Genomic DNA, 17,769 nt, shown 5'->3' with positions numbered 1-17,769 from the left:
TGTAGGCAGATAGTTGTAGAGATGACAGTTAATCTATGTCTGCAACCTAGGGAGAACCACGGTGGTTTGCAATAGAGGTATTAGGATTCAGAACTCTGGTGGAAGGAACGGTATGAATTATACCTGTTGACATGTAATTTTGCAAGTCAGTATTGAGTCGCTAATTAAAAAATATAAAAAATAGATAATATATTTAAAAGTAATGTTGAGGCCTGGGTAGTGGTGCATCCAATTGAGTGTGCAAGGACATAGATTCAAACACCCAGTCCCCACTTGAAGGGGGGAAGTTTCACAAGTAGTTAAACAGTACCGCCAATGTCTCTCTTTCTTTCTCCTTCTCTCCCTCCCCTCCTCTCACAATTCCTTTCTGTACTATCAAATAATAAATACTAAGGGGGAAAAAAACTTAAGAGTACAGGAACTCTTATGAAAGCAACCTGTTCCTAATATTTTTACAAAATCTAGAATACTTGTAAATTGTTGTGATCTTTAAATGTTCAGCTCCTCCCAAAACTGTATAAATTCAGGAGTCTGCCAGATAGTGAAACTCATCCTCAATACGTTTACTAAAAACTTTACAGATTTCAGGTAGTCTCCACAAAGAGACAAACTATTAGGAAAACCACTCCAAGAAGGATCCCCCATTTTATCAATACATTTAAGGTAAAAAAAAACCTATTGCATGAATATTCCAGAAGATATTTTTTGACAGTACACCCAGAACAAAATACCTAAAAAATTTGAGAAAGGGGTTGATTTGATTGCTTATAGTGACAGACAGATTTGAGGGCTATTTAACCACATCATAATTGAAATCTTACACAACATTGGTTAAATCTAAGCATATCAGGGGCCAGGTGGTGGTGCACCTAGTTAAGCGCACATTTTACTTTGTGAAAAAAACCCAGGTTTGAGCCCCCTGTCCCCACCTGCAGGGGGAAACTTTAGCGAGTGGTAAAGCAGGGCTGCAGGTGTCTGTCTCTCTCCCTATCTTCTCCTGCCTTATTGATTTCTGACTGTCTCTATCCAATAAATAAAGATAATAAAAAAATAAAATTAGGGACCAGGTGGTGGCACACCTGGTTAAGTGCACATGCTACAATGCACAAGGACCCAGTTCAAGTCCCGGTCCCCACCAGCAGGGGGAAAGCTTTGCAAATGATGAAGCAGTACTGTAGGTGTCTCTCTGTCTCTCTCCCTCTCTATCTCACCCCCCCACTCTTAGTTCCTGGCTGTCTCTATCCAATAAATAAATAAGGATTAAACATTTTTAAAAGAAAGAGAAGAGCTAATTTAAAAATAAAATAAAATATTTTTAAAAATCTAAGCAAATCAGCAGTTTATTTGTTGAAATGGCACATACAATTAAGGGGCCACAAAATAAGTAAGATATCAACTTAGAACAAAAGTAAAACCTGACTTATCCATCTGGCACAGTGCCCAGTACTAGATAAAAGCTGAATGAAACTGTCCAGTCTGTAGAACGTGGTTACGATAATTTCAGTTCACTATTTCTCTGGTAACTGGTCTAGAGATCCATTGATTAATTCAGCAGATACTTATTGAAGACTTGTCCATGGATTTATAAAATCTAAGAAAAAATTATTCTGTGACTTTGACTCTTCTTTCTATGTATAAAAATGTAGACAATCTCTTTACTTCTACACGCATCATCTATCCTCATGACTGTCCTCGTTTAACTCCTGTTCTAGCTGGTCCATGTTTGCTTTCAGTTGTGGTTTGCATTTGAATGAATAGAGCCTAATCCTAACATTTAAAGCCACCCAGATGGTGGGATGTCTTAAAAGCAAATCTGAGAGTGGAGACAGATAGCAGAATGGTTATGCAGAGACTTTCATGCCTGAGGCTCCAAAGTCCAGAATCAATCAGCTGCACCACCGTAAGCCAGAGCTGGCCAGTACTCTGGTAAAAAAAAAAAAAAAAAAAAAAAAAAGAAGTTAATTGATTAATTGATTTATTAAATTAATGTAACCAACTCATGCTTTCAATTGTCCACTGGATCATCATAAGCATGGCACCATCCAACAAAACTGAAATAATCATTGCAACTTAATACAACTCTGCTTTTTCTCAGGTGCACAATTTTGCCCACTCTGTTCTCTCCTTGTTGACTTTTTTCTGCAGTTCAAGCATCTGGTGAATACTTTGGGAACTTTTTAAAATTATTTTATTTGGGTTGTAATGGTTTACACTACAGATGTTAACATATGAGTCCCACTTCATCGCCCCACTTCTACCCCCAATTTAGGTCCTTTCTCACCATCAGGCACCAGGACCCCACAGCCCACTCTCACCACTCATTCCTCTCCTTCCCCAGAATCCTTTGCTTTGGTACAATACACCAAACCCATTCCAACTTTTACTTTGTGTCTTCCCTATCCTTGTTTCTTCATTTCCACCTATGAGTGAGACAATCTGGTATTCACCCTTCTCTTTTGGGCTTATCTCTCCTCCAGTATTTCCCAACTCGCCCCAAGCCTTCTGGTTCCCCTATTTATTTCTAAAACCCTTCACATTTGCCATAATGTAATTAAAATGATTTCTTAGTTTTACACATTCATTATCAAAAGTTTAACCAAAAGCATTATCAAAGGGCTATTAAGTGCCAAATGCCTGGCAGCTGCTAAATAAATGTTAGTGAGAAAAAATAAGTACGGTCCTTGCTTTCATCATTTTTACATGGTGACAATGAGATCAACCACAAATAAGTATAAACAGACACACACCTTTACACAATTGGGGGGATGGTGAGATTCACACTCTTGTTAGAATAAAGGGGTAAACTTGTAAGAGTCTGTCAAAGATTTCTAAATTGGAGGCAAATGTGTGACACAGGTATGTTCTTTAACTGTCACACTGGGTAAGTAAACCCACACTGGGACAATGTAAGTATACATGTCAGGTTGGGGAAAGAACATAGTTATTATGCAAAACACTTCCAGACCACAAGCTCCAAAGTCCTGAGTTCAACCTCCAGCAAGACAGTAAGTCAAGGATGAGTGGTGCTCTGGTCTCTCTTTCTCTGTATTTCTCTTTCATTATAAATAAATGAATGATAAAATATTGTAATAGAAGTATACATGTCTGTGCAAAATAACAAGATAAATCAAGGAAGAACATTAAGGAAAACAGATACATAAACCCAGGTAATACTTTTAGCTTTCGGGCTTAAGCGAAAATTAGTAAAGTCATGGGCATCTTGGAAAAATACCTAAAATAGACCTACTAGCTTTTTCTAAAAAGGAGACCCCCAAGTTTCATCTGCTATACTCTTACCTTTAGATTCCTGATTATTACACAATTTGTTCTGCTTTATATCTTAATTCTTTTCAGCCACCAAGTTGTGGATGTTACCATGATGCCAACCTGACTTACCTGGGCAGACAACCCCACCAATGTGTCCTGGAACTCCACCTCTCCAGAGCCATGCCCAACTAGGGCAAAATAGAAACAGGCTGGAGGTATGGATCAACCTGCCAATGCCCATGATCAGCGGAGAAGCAGTTACAGAAGCCAGACCTTCCACCTTCTGCACCCCATAATGATCCTGAGTCCATGCTCCCAGAGAAATAAAGAATAGAAAAGCTTCAAATGGATGGAATGGGATATGGAACTCTGACCGCGGGAACTATGTGGAATTGTACCCCCTCTTATCCTATGGTCTTGCTTATCATTATTAAATCAATTTATTTTTAAAAAATACAGAAGGAGAAAAAGGGAGGAAGGAGGAAAGAGAGGAGAGGAGAGTGAGAGTGAGAGGGAGAGGGAGAGGGAGAGGGAGAGGGAGAGGGAGAGGGAGAGGGAGAGGGAGAGGGAGAGGGAGAGGGAGAGGGAGAGGGAGAGGGAGAGGGAGAGGGAGAGGGAGAGGGAGAGGGAGAGAGAGAGAGAGATTTCTCAGGAGTCCTGGGACCAGAGTAAATTATATTTGGATCGTTTCCTCTGGAGAGATGTGAGATTATTTTAGCCACCAGGGGGCAATATCTGATCATATGCAATCACAGTTCTTTAAAGCCAGGCATTTTGTATTGGTGGACTCCTATCTGCTAAGAAATAGAGTACCTGGACATAGCATGCTATTTATTCCTTCACTATTACTAATAAAAGACACAATCCTCAATGATGACAAATATCATAGTTGGCTTAAAATGTGTTTAAATGGAAAAAAGTTTCATATTCATAATTCTCTAATTATCCTTATCTAATGAAACAAATTTCTACTTCCTAATTATTTATAATTTTCATCACTTAGCTATAGGTCACAGCAGGTATTAATATCAGGTGGGAATTTTTCCGGTTTCTACGCAGCATTGAAGCTGTTCAAGCATTTTCAACCTCTGCTTCCTTCATAATGAATAGTCTTGTTTAGTCTCATCAAAACCCATTGAGATAGTTAAGAGGCAATTATCATTTTTGCTTGGCAGGTAAGGAAGCACAGAGGAGCTCTCTGCTGGTTGGGGCAGAATTGAAAATGGCCACCCAAGTTTGACAAGCTGCCCAGAATTCACTCAACTCACCACCAGACAGAGAGAACAAGCCCTGGAGCCCTGCCATTTCCTGACAAAAGTCAATGACCAGGTGCTTTCAAGAGTCTGTAATTTGAGATTCCACATCAAGATAAGTGTAAAGAGTTTAGAATTCTTGCTTGCCCCAGAGAAAATTGTTTCCAAAGGTTTCAGTAACATCTTCACTAGAAACCATCACAGAAGAGATCAGATATTATTCCAGAAAATAGTGTCATAAAACTTGGAATAAAATAATCATTCTTTGCTATATCGTTATTCAACCTATGGGCATTCTTTAAAAGTATTGCAAGAGACACTGTGGGAGAGTAATGTATAAAATATAACACTTACCTTAGGAGAATTTAAGTCTAATTGTGAAAATATGACAATATATATTAAAATTTTGTGAATGATGGGATAAAACATTAATTTTAATTTTTTAAAAAATTTATAAAATGGAAATATTGGCAAGAACACAGGATAAGAGGGGTACAATTCCACACCATTCCCACCACCAGAACTCTATATCCTATCCCCTCCCTTGAAAGCTTTCCTATTTATTCTTTATCCTTCTGGGAGTATGGACCCAGGGTCATTATGGGGTACAGAAGGTGGAAGGTCTGGCTTCTGTAACTGCTTCTCCACTGGACACGGGTGTTGGCAGGTCTGTCCATATGCCCAGCCTGTTTGCTCCTAAAACACAAGGAAAGCAAGGAAGGAAGGAAGGGAGGGAGGAAGGGAGGGAGGGAGGGGAAGGGAGGGAAAGAAGGAAAGGGAGGGAAGAAGGATCTGAGACAAGGAAATAAATAGTACCCCATTTCTGGGTGTCAGGGCAGCAGGTTAAGTGCAGGTGGCACAAAGCGCAAGCACAAAGCGTAAGGATCCAGATTCGAGCCCCCGGCTCCCCACCTGCAGGGGAGTCGCTTTACAAGTGGTGAAACAGGTCTGCAGGTGTCTCACTTTCTTTCACCTTCTCTGTCTTCCCCTCCTCTCTCCATTTTTCTCTGTCCTATCCAACAACGACAATATCAATACCAACAACAATAATAACTACAATAATAAAACAACAAGGGCAACAAAAGAAAATAAATAAATAGTACCCCATTTCAACAGTGAATGAGAAGGATAAAAATAAAGATTTACTTAAAATATAGAACCAAGCCAACTTGGTAATTAATTAGTAACTGGGATATGAAGTGCAAAATGTCAATAATGATATATTTCCATTAAATGTCCTTAATTTCTATTAATTCATAATGGGTATCTTCAACTCATCACTCTCTGGCAGCAATAGGAGAACTGTAAGAAAATGAAAGGCAGGGCAGGCTGTGGTGTACCTGGTCATGTGGGCATAGTATGAAGCACAGTGATCCGCGCGCAAAGACCCCGGTTTAAAGCCCCTTCTCCCCACCTGGAGGTCTCTTCACAAGCAGTGAAGCAGGTTTGCAAGTGTCTCTCTGTTTCTCTCCCTGTCTCCCCCCGCTTCTCTCAATTTCTCTCTGTCCTATCCAATAAAAAGAAAAATGGCCTCCAGGAGCAGTGGATTTGTAGTGCCAGTATCAAGCCCCAGCCAAAACCCGGGGCGGGGGGGAGAAGAAAAAAAGAAAGAAAAAGAGAAAGAGAAGGAAGGAAGGAAAGAAAGAAGGAAAGGAAGGAAGGAAGGAAGGAAGGAAGGAAGGAAGGAAGGAAGGAAGGAAGGAAGGATGGAAGGAAGGCATGGAAGAAAGATAGAAAGGTGTCTTTTCTTTCTGTGTCTCCCATTTTCTTCTCTCTCTCTCTCTCTCTCTTTCTCCTCTCTCTCTCCCTCCCTCCTTCCCTCCCTCTCTCATAAAAAATTAGACCAGGGAAATTACATATCAAGCACACAGGAGCTCGTGAGTTCATTCTCTGACACTGCCAGCGGAATATGAATGAGAAGAATAGAGAGGTAAAGAGCTCATGACTAAGGGGACTGAGTTTAAGGTATATGTGAAACCTGGTAGAGAAATATCACAAATAATTGAAAACTAAGGTAGTTAGAGAGTACTTCCTGGAAACACCTGGATTAATCCAGCTAAAGAAGACTAGGTAGCTTTTGTAGAGGAGAGGCATATGGGAGCTGATATTGACAGAAACGGAGTGTATTTCAGGTAAGAGGATATGCTTAATGAAGTCAAAGAAGTAGACGCAAGAAAAATATAAAAGCCAACCTAAACCAAACAAAGTGTAAGGGGAAAAAAAGTACTATTTCATAGAGAGAATGAATCTAAGGTTATGGTGAAAGTGGACTGTAGGGAAGAATATTCACATCATTCAGATGATGATATGCGGGCTGGGTGGTGGTACTCCTGGTTGAATGCACATGTTACATTGTGCAAGGACCTGGGTTTGAGTCCCAGTACCCAGACCTGCAGGGGCAAAGCTTTATGAGTGGTGAAGCAGGGCTGCAGGTGTCTTTCTGCCTCTCTCCTCAATTTCTAGCTATCTCTATCCAATAAATAAGATAATTTTTTTAAAGTTGATTATTTGCAACATATGGTTTAGGAAATAGAAAGTCTGAATCAGAATAGCAGATGCCAGTTTAGTATTATTTTGTTGTTATTGTTGGAATAGAAAATATAAGTAAAGGCCATATCCCTTAACAAAGTGAAATGCAGAACCTCCAAATCCTGTGCCAAAAATAGTTTCCTGGTGGAAGAGATAAGCTGATAGAATAGACATTATATAGGTAATGTCTTAAACATCTTATAAACATTCATTCATTTAATCTTCCCTGTGACTGTATTGAGTGAATATTATATAATCATCACCACTTTATGAAGTGAAGAAAGAAAATGAAATACAAAAGCACCCAGTCATTTAAGAAAGTTTGTATAGCTAGAAAGTGGTGGATCAGGAGTCTGGCTATTCATTCTCATCTTCAACTACTTCCCTATATTGTCTTTCAAGAACAGTAGCTGCTCTCTCTTGTTTTTTGATCTCATCTACTACCACCATGCTGATTCAAAGAGGTCTATTCTGTCTCTGTGCAATACTGGTACAGGTAAAAACTTACAAAGCACTTTACTCAGTCATATAATTATAGAGGAGGATGAAGTGGGAATGTGTGAGAAGTACTCAGAAAACTAATCTGACTTAAGAAGCACAAATCTTGAATCCTTACATAACTGTTGTTGTTCTTCATGATTGCCTCTGAACTTTGTATTTGTTACAGAGGCTAACATAACCGCATGTGTCTTTTTTTAAAGATTTTATTTATTTATTAATTAGAAACATAGGAGAGAGAAAGAGCCAAACTTCACTCTTGTATATGTTCTGCCGGGGATTGAACTCAGGACCTCATGCTTGAGAATCTAAAGCTTTATTCACTGCGCCACCTCCCCTAACACCATGTGGCTTTTTTTTATTTCTTTATTGAGGGATTAATGTTTTATAGTCAACAGTAAATGCAATAGTACATGCATAACATTTCTCAGTTTTCCACACAATACAACACCCACTGCCAACTGCAACTGCATGTGTCTTACACAAAGCCATCACTTTCAAGCCGTTCTAACCCCATCTTTAAAGTGTGCTATAGAGTAACTGTTAAACCATCTAACTTTGAAAAGTCCTTTTGTTAGTGGAACTCATTCTCATTTCCTTAAGATTTACTTAAGGTTTACCTACTCTGACTGACATCACACATGACTTCTTCATTCTATGAGTGAGGTTTCCTCTCCAGGACCCCACAGTCACAATGCTTACCTTGAAGTGTGTCTTTACTTTTCCAATCACAAGAGCATTTCCTAATACACTAGATCACTGTCTCCAAATGGAAAGAATCACACACCAGTAAAATGAGAGTATTTCCTCAGGTGACCGGTGTTAAACCAGGGAAAGAGGAGAAAGAGGACAAGATTAGTCTTTACAAAACTCAGATAAGTGCCATGCTATAAGAGTTGGAGGTGAACGCAAAGTTAAAAGTTCAGATGACAGAGAACCAATTGTATAGTGAAAGTCAGGAAAGTAGGAAGAACTGGTTTGGGAGGGAGGGATTAAAACATAGCATTTGTTCTTTGCTTCTCTGTCAGGTGAATTAAAAAGATGCAAGAACAAATGGCCATGGGCAACTGAAAACCTAAGACTGAAGTTTAGTACTAGAGTTATTATCTTAAAAGGGGGTTATATGAGTAAAGATGAAACACACACACACACACACAACACAAAAAGTTTTCAAACACAACATTTCAAAGTTTCATAGGGCAGGAAAGGGAGATCAGGTGTGCAGGGCTCATTGCCATAGGGCAAAATTAAGAAAAAGAAGAACGAAGAAGATAAGTGAGAATGAAATTCTTCAAGTAAGAAAAAGGAAACCAGGATAGTTTAGCATCATGGAAGGAAAATATTTCTGAAAGGAATAGATTACTTAAAAATATATTTTTTATTTTTATTTTATTTATTTGCTTATTTATTTTTGTCTCCAGGTTATTGCTCTGGGCTCAGTGCCTGCACTATGAATCCACTGTTCCTGGTGGATATTTTCTTTTCCATTTTTATTGGATAGGACAGAGATAAATTGAGAGGGGAGGGGATGATAGAGAGGGAGAGAGGAAGATAGACACCTGCAGACCTCCTTCAGGGCTCATGAAATGACACCCCTACAGGTGGGGAACTGGGGGCTCAAACCCTGGACCCTTAAGTGGGTCCTTGAGCTTCATACTATGTGCACTTAACCTGGTGCACCAACACCTGGCCCCCCAAATTTATTTTTTAAGCAGTGTTTTATTTATTTATTTATTATTGGATAGAGACAGAGAGAAATTAAGAGGGGAAAAGGAGGTTGAGGAGAGACATCTGCAAGTTGGTGGACTAGGTGCTTGAACCTGGGTCCTTGTGCACTGTAACGTGTGTGTTTAATCAGGTGCACCAACACTTGGCCCCCTTTAAAATTTCTATGTGGCAAAAAAGAAATGCTATAAGAGCAGAAAACAAATGATAGGCTAGGAGAAAACATATGAAATGCATATGGTAGATGAGCTTAAATATGAAATGAATCTGGCACAGAAAAAGAGCAAGGAATATAAATAGTAATTTTTCAGAAATAGAACTAAAAGTGACCAGTTTACACATAGAATTTCTCAGTAACCAAGGAAATGTAGCTTAAAACCTATCAGAAATGTTGAAAGCATCCATAGTGGCCAGGATATGAGGAGATAGGCTTTTTCAGATATTACAGATGGAAATGTGTATTGCTACAACCTTTCTGGCAATCATCAGGCAGCATCTAATGAATTCCAAAATGTGCACACCCTTCGACCTAATGACAACTCATTTAAAAAATGTATCACACAGAAATGAAAGCACCAGTATAATTTCAAGATATTTGTATTTGATTGTTTACTGCAGTGTTTTTCAATAGTTGAAAGTGGAAAAACTTGGGAAATAACAAAATAAGTAATGAAGTATCAAACTATGAACTATTGAATAAAAAAATGAATCGTGTTTTTGCCTGAAGTAATATGCTATATTTTAAAGAAAAATGCATGTATAGTTAAGTATGCTTACATGATCACAAGGAAGTGGGTGAAAGCAAGTACAAGGAGTTGATAGCTTTGGTTTCTGGAGTGAGATGGGGTTAAAGAAAGGGAAATAGATGGACTTTTTCTTTATCCCTGGGTATGGTTTGATTTGCTGTTGTGTATGTATTGGTATTTTTGTATTCAAGAAATAATTGTAATCAAGGCCTAAAAAGTATCAAGCTACATTCTTCTAAAAGAATGAACACAAAGACAAAATCCCTGAGCTTGGTAATAAAGAAAAAAAAATTTTTAAGGGGAAACACTTCAGGAAAATCAGCAGGTAAAGCAGGTAACTAGAAGACTTTGATTTTAAGAAATGCCAAAGAAGGTGGATAATAGACTCTTCTTTTTAAAAATATTTGTTTATTTATTCCCGTTTGTTTCCCTTGTTTTATTATTGTAGTTATTATTGTTGTTGATGTCATCGTTGTTGGATAGGACAGAGAGAAATGGAAAGAGGAGGAGAAGACAGAGAGGGGGGAGAGAAAGATAGACACCTGCAGACCGGCTTCACCGCTTGTGAAGCGACTCTCCTGCAGGTGGGGAGCTGGGGCCTCGAACCGGGATCCTCACGTCCGTCCTTGTGCTTTGTGCCACCTGCACGTAACCCACCGTGCTACCGCCGACTCCCGAATAATAGATTCTTACAGAATGCTAATACTCCACACTGTTGAATATTTAGTAGGTATAGCTCTCTGATTACACGAAGTTTTCCATTTATAAGAATAATGGACAATTATTAGACAATACTTTTTTATTTGTTTGTTTGTTTAAATCACTTCTTAGCACTTTTTTACCCTCACAGAAACCCTATTCTGTCAGCAGTGTTGCATTCTGCATTTATACACAGGAAAAGTATATCTCAGAGTACAAAACTAAGAAGTGCCACTAGCCTGGCAATCAGTTCTCCTGAATCAAACTATTATATTTTGTCCAGGGAAAGCCCTGAAGTGTAGTTTATTCTGAAGCTGGCACAAATAAAGAGAGCTCGCTCTCATTGTTAAAGATGTAGTTCATCAGGGAAACACCCTCTGAATGAAAATCAGTTTTACTATTTCCAAGATGAGGGAAACAAGCTGCAGTCAAGAAGGCCTCCTACAAGAGGACTCATCCTACTACTAGCTCCCCAGGACCTCATACAAAGTAACTTCACCTCTGGGTCTCAATTTCTCATTCTTTAAATAGGATACCTTCGTTGCCTCCAAAACACATGCTGAGACCAATTGCTGAGACAAATCTACAACAGCTTTGAACTTGTTAACAGAAAGCACTACCATGGATTCCCATTCTCTTAGAAGTTGTTCCTTGGGAACATACTCAGGATGAAGATCTATAGAGTGGACATTCCACCCCTATTCACCTTATGGTGAGAATACACATGTTAAGCGTATCTAAGAGACTAAATATAAATTGAAACCATACCTGCTGAAAATCGCCAGACTGCCAGGAACTGTTAGGAAAACCTGATATCTTTAGTAGTCACTGCTTGTGTGAAAGAATGTGACAAACCTCAGGCAAGGCCAAAGGGGATCCCTGCTGAAACAAAGAAAATCAGAAGAGTGTGTGTATAATAAAGGCTTAACCTGGAGCTACCGGTCCCACTTGGTAAAACGCAGCTTATCTTTTACTGCTTTAGGAAAACAAATTCATTTTCTTACTTTTATTAGTGATTTAATAATGACTGAAAAGATTGTGGTATAAAAGGGGTACATTCCCACCACCATATCCCCTCCCCTCTATTGGAAGTCTCCCTATTCTTTATCCCTCTGGAAGTATGAACCAAAGATCTTTATGGGGTGCAGAAGGTGGGAGGTCTGGCTTTTGTAATTGCTTCTCCACTGGACAAGGGCATTGGCAGTTGGATCCATACTCCCAGCCTGTTTCTATCTTTCCCTAGAGGGGTAGGGCTCTGGGGAGGTAGAGGTCCTCACATTGGTGATGTCGTCTGACCAGGGAAATCAGGTTGGTGTCATAGTAGCATCTGCAACCTGGTGGCTGAAAAGCATTAAGACATAAAGCAGAACAATTTGTTTAATAATCAGGAACCTAAAGGTAAGACAATAGCAGGTCAGAGTTGGGGGTCTCCATTTTGGCAAAAGCTAAGAAGTCTATTTTAGGTATATTCCAAGGGGCCCACGACTTACTAATTTTTGCCTGAACCTGACAGCTAACATGCGGTGGGCTAAGGTATTGTCTGGGGAGATGGTGTCAGAGTTGGAAATAAGACTAGAAAGTTGGATCAGGGGAGACAATAGTTCATAAATAAGAGAAAAATATATAAACACTGTTAACTATAAACCTCATCGATCTGACCTAGAGCCCATGTCTATTCGTATTTAGCACAGGAGCCATGTAGCATCGGCATCCCTGTCATCTGAGCTCACATTCCATAGTCGTATCTAGGAACATTCTAGGCTGCACTCATTTCAGGACCAGTCTTCCTCGAGTGGCAGAGTATGTTGACCCAGCCTCCCTTTGGAGAGTGGGGCAATTTCTCCCGCTGTTGTTCTACATTGAGGTCTAGGTCCTATCGAGGCCCACAAGAAGATTTAAGATGTTGTTCCTCAGGGAGATGACCAGTGACGGTGAAGAAAGGGATCTGTTAGAGGTCTACACCTATCATATCTATATGGGAATCCAAGGATTCCCTGACTAGGACCAGATGATGGGGTAGCCTTGTTAATGGTCAAATGGGCCATCATTACAGTGTGGCAGTCTCTTTCTTGTCTTTACCCCCTGTTTGTAGTCCTTACTTTATCTGACATGTTTAGACTTAGAGTGATTAAGGGAAGTGAAATAGGGAGTAGGTAAGAAGGGTATCTAGTTCTAAGGAGAAAATACTTGATTAAGTACCTTATAGTATTTTTTTTTTTTGGTCTTTCCACTTGTTTGCTGTATATATTGAGTCACTGTAGACTATTGCACACTTTTACTTTAAGGTATATATTAGGAAAACAAATTCTAAGAGCCGCAAAACAGTTTCTTTGGAGTTGCTGAAGAGCTAAATGCATAAGCAGCAGCATCTGTATGGTCAGGTGGTGAAAGACAACGGGTTTTCTTTTCACTCAGAAGTGCGGTGAGTTCATGAAGCAAAGTGATCTGTCTTGAGGTTGTGGGTTTAATGCCTATACTTGTTCTAGTCCTGTGCACTCCTCACACATACCAGCTTATTTCCCCCCTTGGTCTTGTTTTCTCTTCCTTTCCAAGTCACATCTACACCTATTACTACTTCCAAATGTCTTTCCTTTAGGATTCTATGAACCCTGAGGAAATTAGGTTTCAGAATCTTCTGGTCATTTCCCCCTAACATTTATTCCCCACTGGGAGTATGAACCAAAATTCTTTCTTTCTTCCTTTCTCTCTCTCTTTCTTTAAATCTCATTGTTGTTGTCTTTATAAACATTTCTTTGATAATTAGTGGCTCTGAGCATTTTTATCATATGTATATAGGTCCTCTGAATCTTTTGTGAAGATTTTTTCCATGTCCTCTCCAAATTTTTTTTTTTTAAACGGCAGATTCCTGGCTTCTTTTTTTTAATTTTATTTATTTATTTTATTTATTTATTCCCTTTTGTTGCCCTTGTTGTTTTATTATTGTAGTTATTATTGTTGTTGTTGTTGTTGGATAGGACAGAGAGAAGTGGAGAGGAGGGGAAGACAGAGAGGAGGAGAGAAAGATAGACACCTGCAGACCTGCTTCACCGCCTGTGAAGCGACTCCCCTGCAGGTGGGGAGCCGGGGCAAATTTTTTTTTAATTTGAGGAGTTAATGGCTTAAGCTGCAGTTGTAAATTCATGAGTACAATTTCTCATATCCCCATGCATCACACAACAGGGCCTTAAGGTTCCCTGCATCACCTTCTTTGCTCTCATTTCCCAGAGTCCTTTGCATTGGTGCAATATACCACACCCAGTCCAAGTTTCACTTTGTGATTTCCCTCTTTGTCCTTATTTCTTTTTTTGTTTGTTTGTTTGGTTGGTTGGTTTTTTATTATTAAATATTTAATATTGGTTTTACAAAATTACAAACTGGCAGGGGAATAATTCTACACCATTTCTGCCACCAGAGTTCTGTTTCCCCAGTCCCTCCATTGCAAACTGCAGTGGTTCTATAAAAGACACAGATATGGGTTGGGTATTATTTATTTTTTATCTTTACTTATTTATTAGAGAAAGACAGAGAAATTGAGAGGTAAAGGAAAAAAAGAGAGGAAGACAAACAGACATCTGAAGACTTGCTTTATCACTTGTGAAGCTTTCCCCCTGTAAATAGGGACCCAGGGCTTGAATCTGGGTTCTTGTGCATTAAAACATGTGCACTCCTGCTGGTGGGAATGTAAATTGGTCCAGCCTCTGTGGAGAGCAGTCTGGAGAACTCTCACAAGGCTAGACATGGACCTTCCATATGACCCAGTAATCCCTCTCCTGGGGATATACCCCAAGGACTCCATAACACCCAACCAAAAAGAAATGTGTACACATATGTTCATAGAAGCACAATTCATAATAGCTAAAACCTGGAAATAATCTAGGTGCCCAACAACAGATGAGTGGCTGAGAAAGTTGTGGTATAGATACACAATGGAATACTACACAGCTATTAAGAACAATGAACCCACCTTCTCCCACCCATATTGGATGGAGCTAGAAGGAATTATGTTAAGTGAGCTAAGTCAGAAAGATAAAGATAAGTATGGGATGATCCCACATATCAACAGAAGTTGAGCAAGAAGAACAGAAAGGGAAACTCAAAGCAGGATTTGACTGAATTTGGAGTAGGGCACCAAAGTAATAACCCAGGGTTGAGAGTAAGGGCAGATGTTCAGCTTCACGGGGTGGGGGGTGGGGGGTAAGAAGGTGGGGGAGGGGGGAATGTTACACAGTCTTTTGGTGGTGGGAATGGTGTTTATGTACACTCCTATTAATTTGTAGTCATATAAAGCACTATTTAATTAATATGAGAGGGGGAAAATTGATTGAATGTCTCAAACTTTTTAAATCACAGACTATTTTTTTAATTTTTTATTTATAAAAAGGAAACATTGATAAAACCATAGGATAAGAGGGGTACAACTTCACACAATTCCCACCATCAGAACTCTATGTCCCATCCCCTCCCCCAATAGCTTTCCCACTCTTTAACCCTTTGGGAGTATGGACCCAAGATCATTGTGGGATGCAGAAGCTGGAAGGTCTGGCTTCTGTAATTGCTTCCCCTCTGAAGCTGGGCGTTGATCCATACTCCCAGACTCTCTCTTTCACTAGTGGGGAAGGGCTCTGGGGAAGCGGAGCTCTAAGGCACATTGGCGAGGTTGTCTGTCCAGGGAAGTCTGGTTGGCATCCTGCTAACATCTGGAACCTGATAACTGAAAAGAGAGTTAACATACAAAGCCAAAGAAATTGTTGAACAATCATGGACCTAAAGGCTGGAATAGTGCAGGTGAAGTATTGGAGGGTCCTCCATTTTGTAGATAGCTAGTAGGCATATTTTAGTTATATTTCAAAGGGCCTATAGCTATACTAGTGTATTTTTTTTTTGCCCGAGCCTGAAATCTGATATGCAGGTGGATCCAAGTTATTGACAGACTGAGTATTTTTAATACATAGGCTGAGTCTTTAATATGTTGACTCTCTTAAAAGCTTAGACCAAGGAGAACAGAGGCAACTGGTGGCACAGCTATATACAAATAATGTCAAAGGACATAAATTATGGTGATATTGTGTATGGTACAGCAAATCCTAACAAAGGGATATTTCAAAGTTAACCCAACTGCTTAATAATGTGATTATAGCAATAACTATTTATTGTCTTCTTAAATCCTAAGACAGCAGGAACTTCCCACTTCCTCTATAAAGCCTATATTTTCCCCAGTCCTGGAACCTCTAGGATGGGGTTCCTCTTTCCTGCATGTTTCTCTCAATTCATACCAAATGATATTGTATCCATTGATCCCAACCTAATCAACGCAAGGAGTACCACCTCAGCATGCTTCACTTCAGACTGTGTCCAGAGACATCAGGCATGGAATGGCAACCCTTCACCCTCATTACTTGGGTGAGACCTTTCCTTTCATAGGATTCTCTAATTCCATTCCTGGGGTTCACTTCCTAACAAAGTCCTAGATATAGACCAGGTCCTGTGAGGTAAAGCGTATGTTCACGTGTATCCATAAATTAGGGCAATATATACCTGAAAGCAAAAATACACAATAGTCTGTAGTGAGTCAGTATCAAGTTCATAATGAAATAATGTCTACTTAGACTTAGATACCCTCCTCACCTACTTCCTATTACAGTTCTCTCACTCACTCCAAAGCTAACCTTATCAAAGCAAGGACTGCAAAAGCTGAGTAAGGGTAAGAGACTGGCATACTTTAACGATGACTCTTTAGTCACTATCAGGCCATTCCATCAGCTGGGACCCTAATCAGAGAGTCCTGAGATTCCCAAACAGACTTGATATGCCTAGAGCTCAAATGATTCCCTCTCTCCATTGTTACCAGTCATTTCTGTTGGAAGCAGCACAATAGACCCCTTTGTAAGACCCCATAGCGCCTTGCCCTCAACTTGGATCAACAATGGTAGAGAATGTTCCATCCTCCGAAGGGAGGCTGGACAATAAACTCTATGCTACACCTGAGGAAGATGGGTCTTGATATTGGGGCAGCTTGGAACATTCCTATTTATGACCATAGAAAGTGAGCTCACATCTACAGGTATGCAGAGGTCACATAGGCTTCTAAGCTGAATATGGAACCCAGATCACATCAAATCGATGGGGTTTATAGTCAACAATATTTATACACCTTTCCCATATTTGGGAGCTACTCTCTTCCCTGATCCAGCTTTCTCGTCCTTCTTCTAGCCATGACATCATCTCCCCAAACAATAATTAGGATCCACCTGCATATCAGATTTCAGGCTCAGGCAAAAAAAAAAAAAAAAAAAAAAAAGACCAAAAACACTAGCCCTTTGGAATGTAACTAAAATATGCCTACTAGATATATATAAAACAGAGCCCCCCCCCCCCAACTCTTCATCTGCACTATTCCAGCCTTTAGGTCCATGATTGTCAACAATTTGTTTGGCTTTGTATGTTAATTCTCTTTTCAACCACCAGCTTTCAGATGTTAGTATGATGCCAACCAGACTTCCCTGGACAGACAACCCCACAAATGTGTCCTTGAGCTCCCTTCCCCATTAGGGAAAGAGAGAGACATGCTGGGAGTATGGACTGACCTGTCAATGCCCATGTTCAGCAGGGAAGCAATTACAGAAGCCAGACCTTCAACCTTTTGCATCCCACAATGACCTTGGGCCCATACTCCCAGAGGGTTAGAGAATAGGAAAGCAATCAGGAGAGGAGATGGGATACAAACGTCTGGTGGTGGGAACTGTGTGGAGTTGTACCCCTCTTATTCTATGGTTTAGTCAATGTTTCCTTTTTTATAAATAAAAAAATTTAAAAAAAAAAACATGTGCACTCAACAGGTATGCCACTACCCAGCCCACTTGACTATTATTTCTATAACGATCTATCTATCTATCCATCCATCCATCCATCCATCCATCCATCCATCCATCCATCTGTATGTTTGTCCATTCTTTCTATGGCCCTGCCTTCTCTTTTTTTTCTAAATCATGTCTATACCTATTACTATTTCCAAATGTTTTTCTTTTATTTCCTCTTCTCTCTATGGTCCTGAT

The sequence above is a fragment of the Erinaceus europaeus genome, chromosome 1 (assembly GCF_950295315.1).
Source record: "Erinaceus europaeus chromosome 1, mEriEur2.1, whole genome shotgun sequence".
NCBI lineage: Eukaryota > Metazoa > Chordata > Mammalia > Eulipotyphla > Erinaceidae > Erinaceus > Erinaceus europaeus.
The sequence above is the reverse complement of the archived record's forward strand: the minus strand, read 5'-3'. Positions refer to the sequence as shown.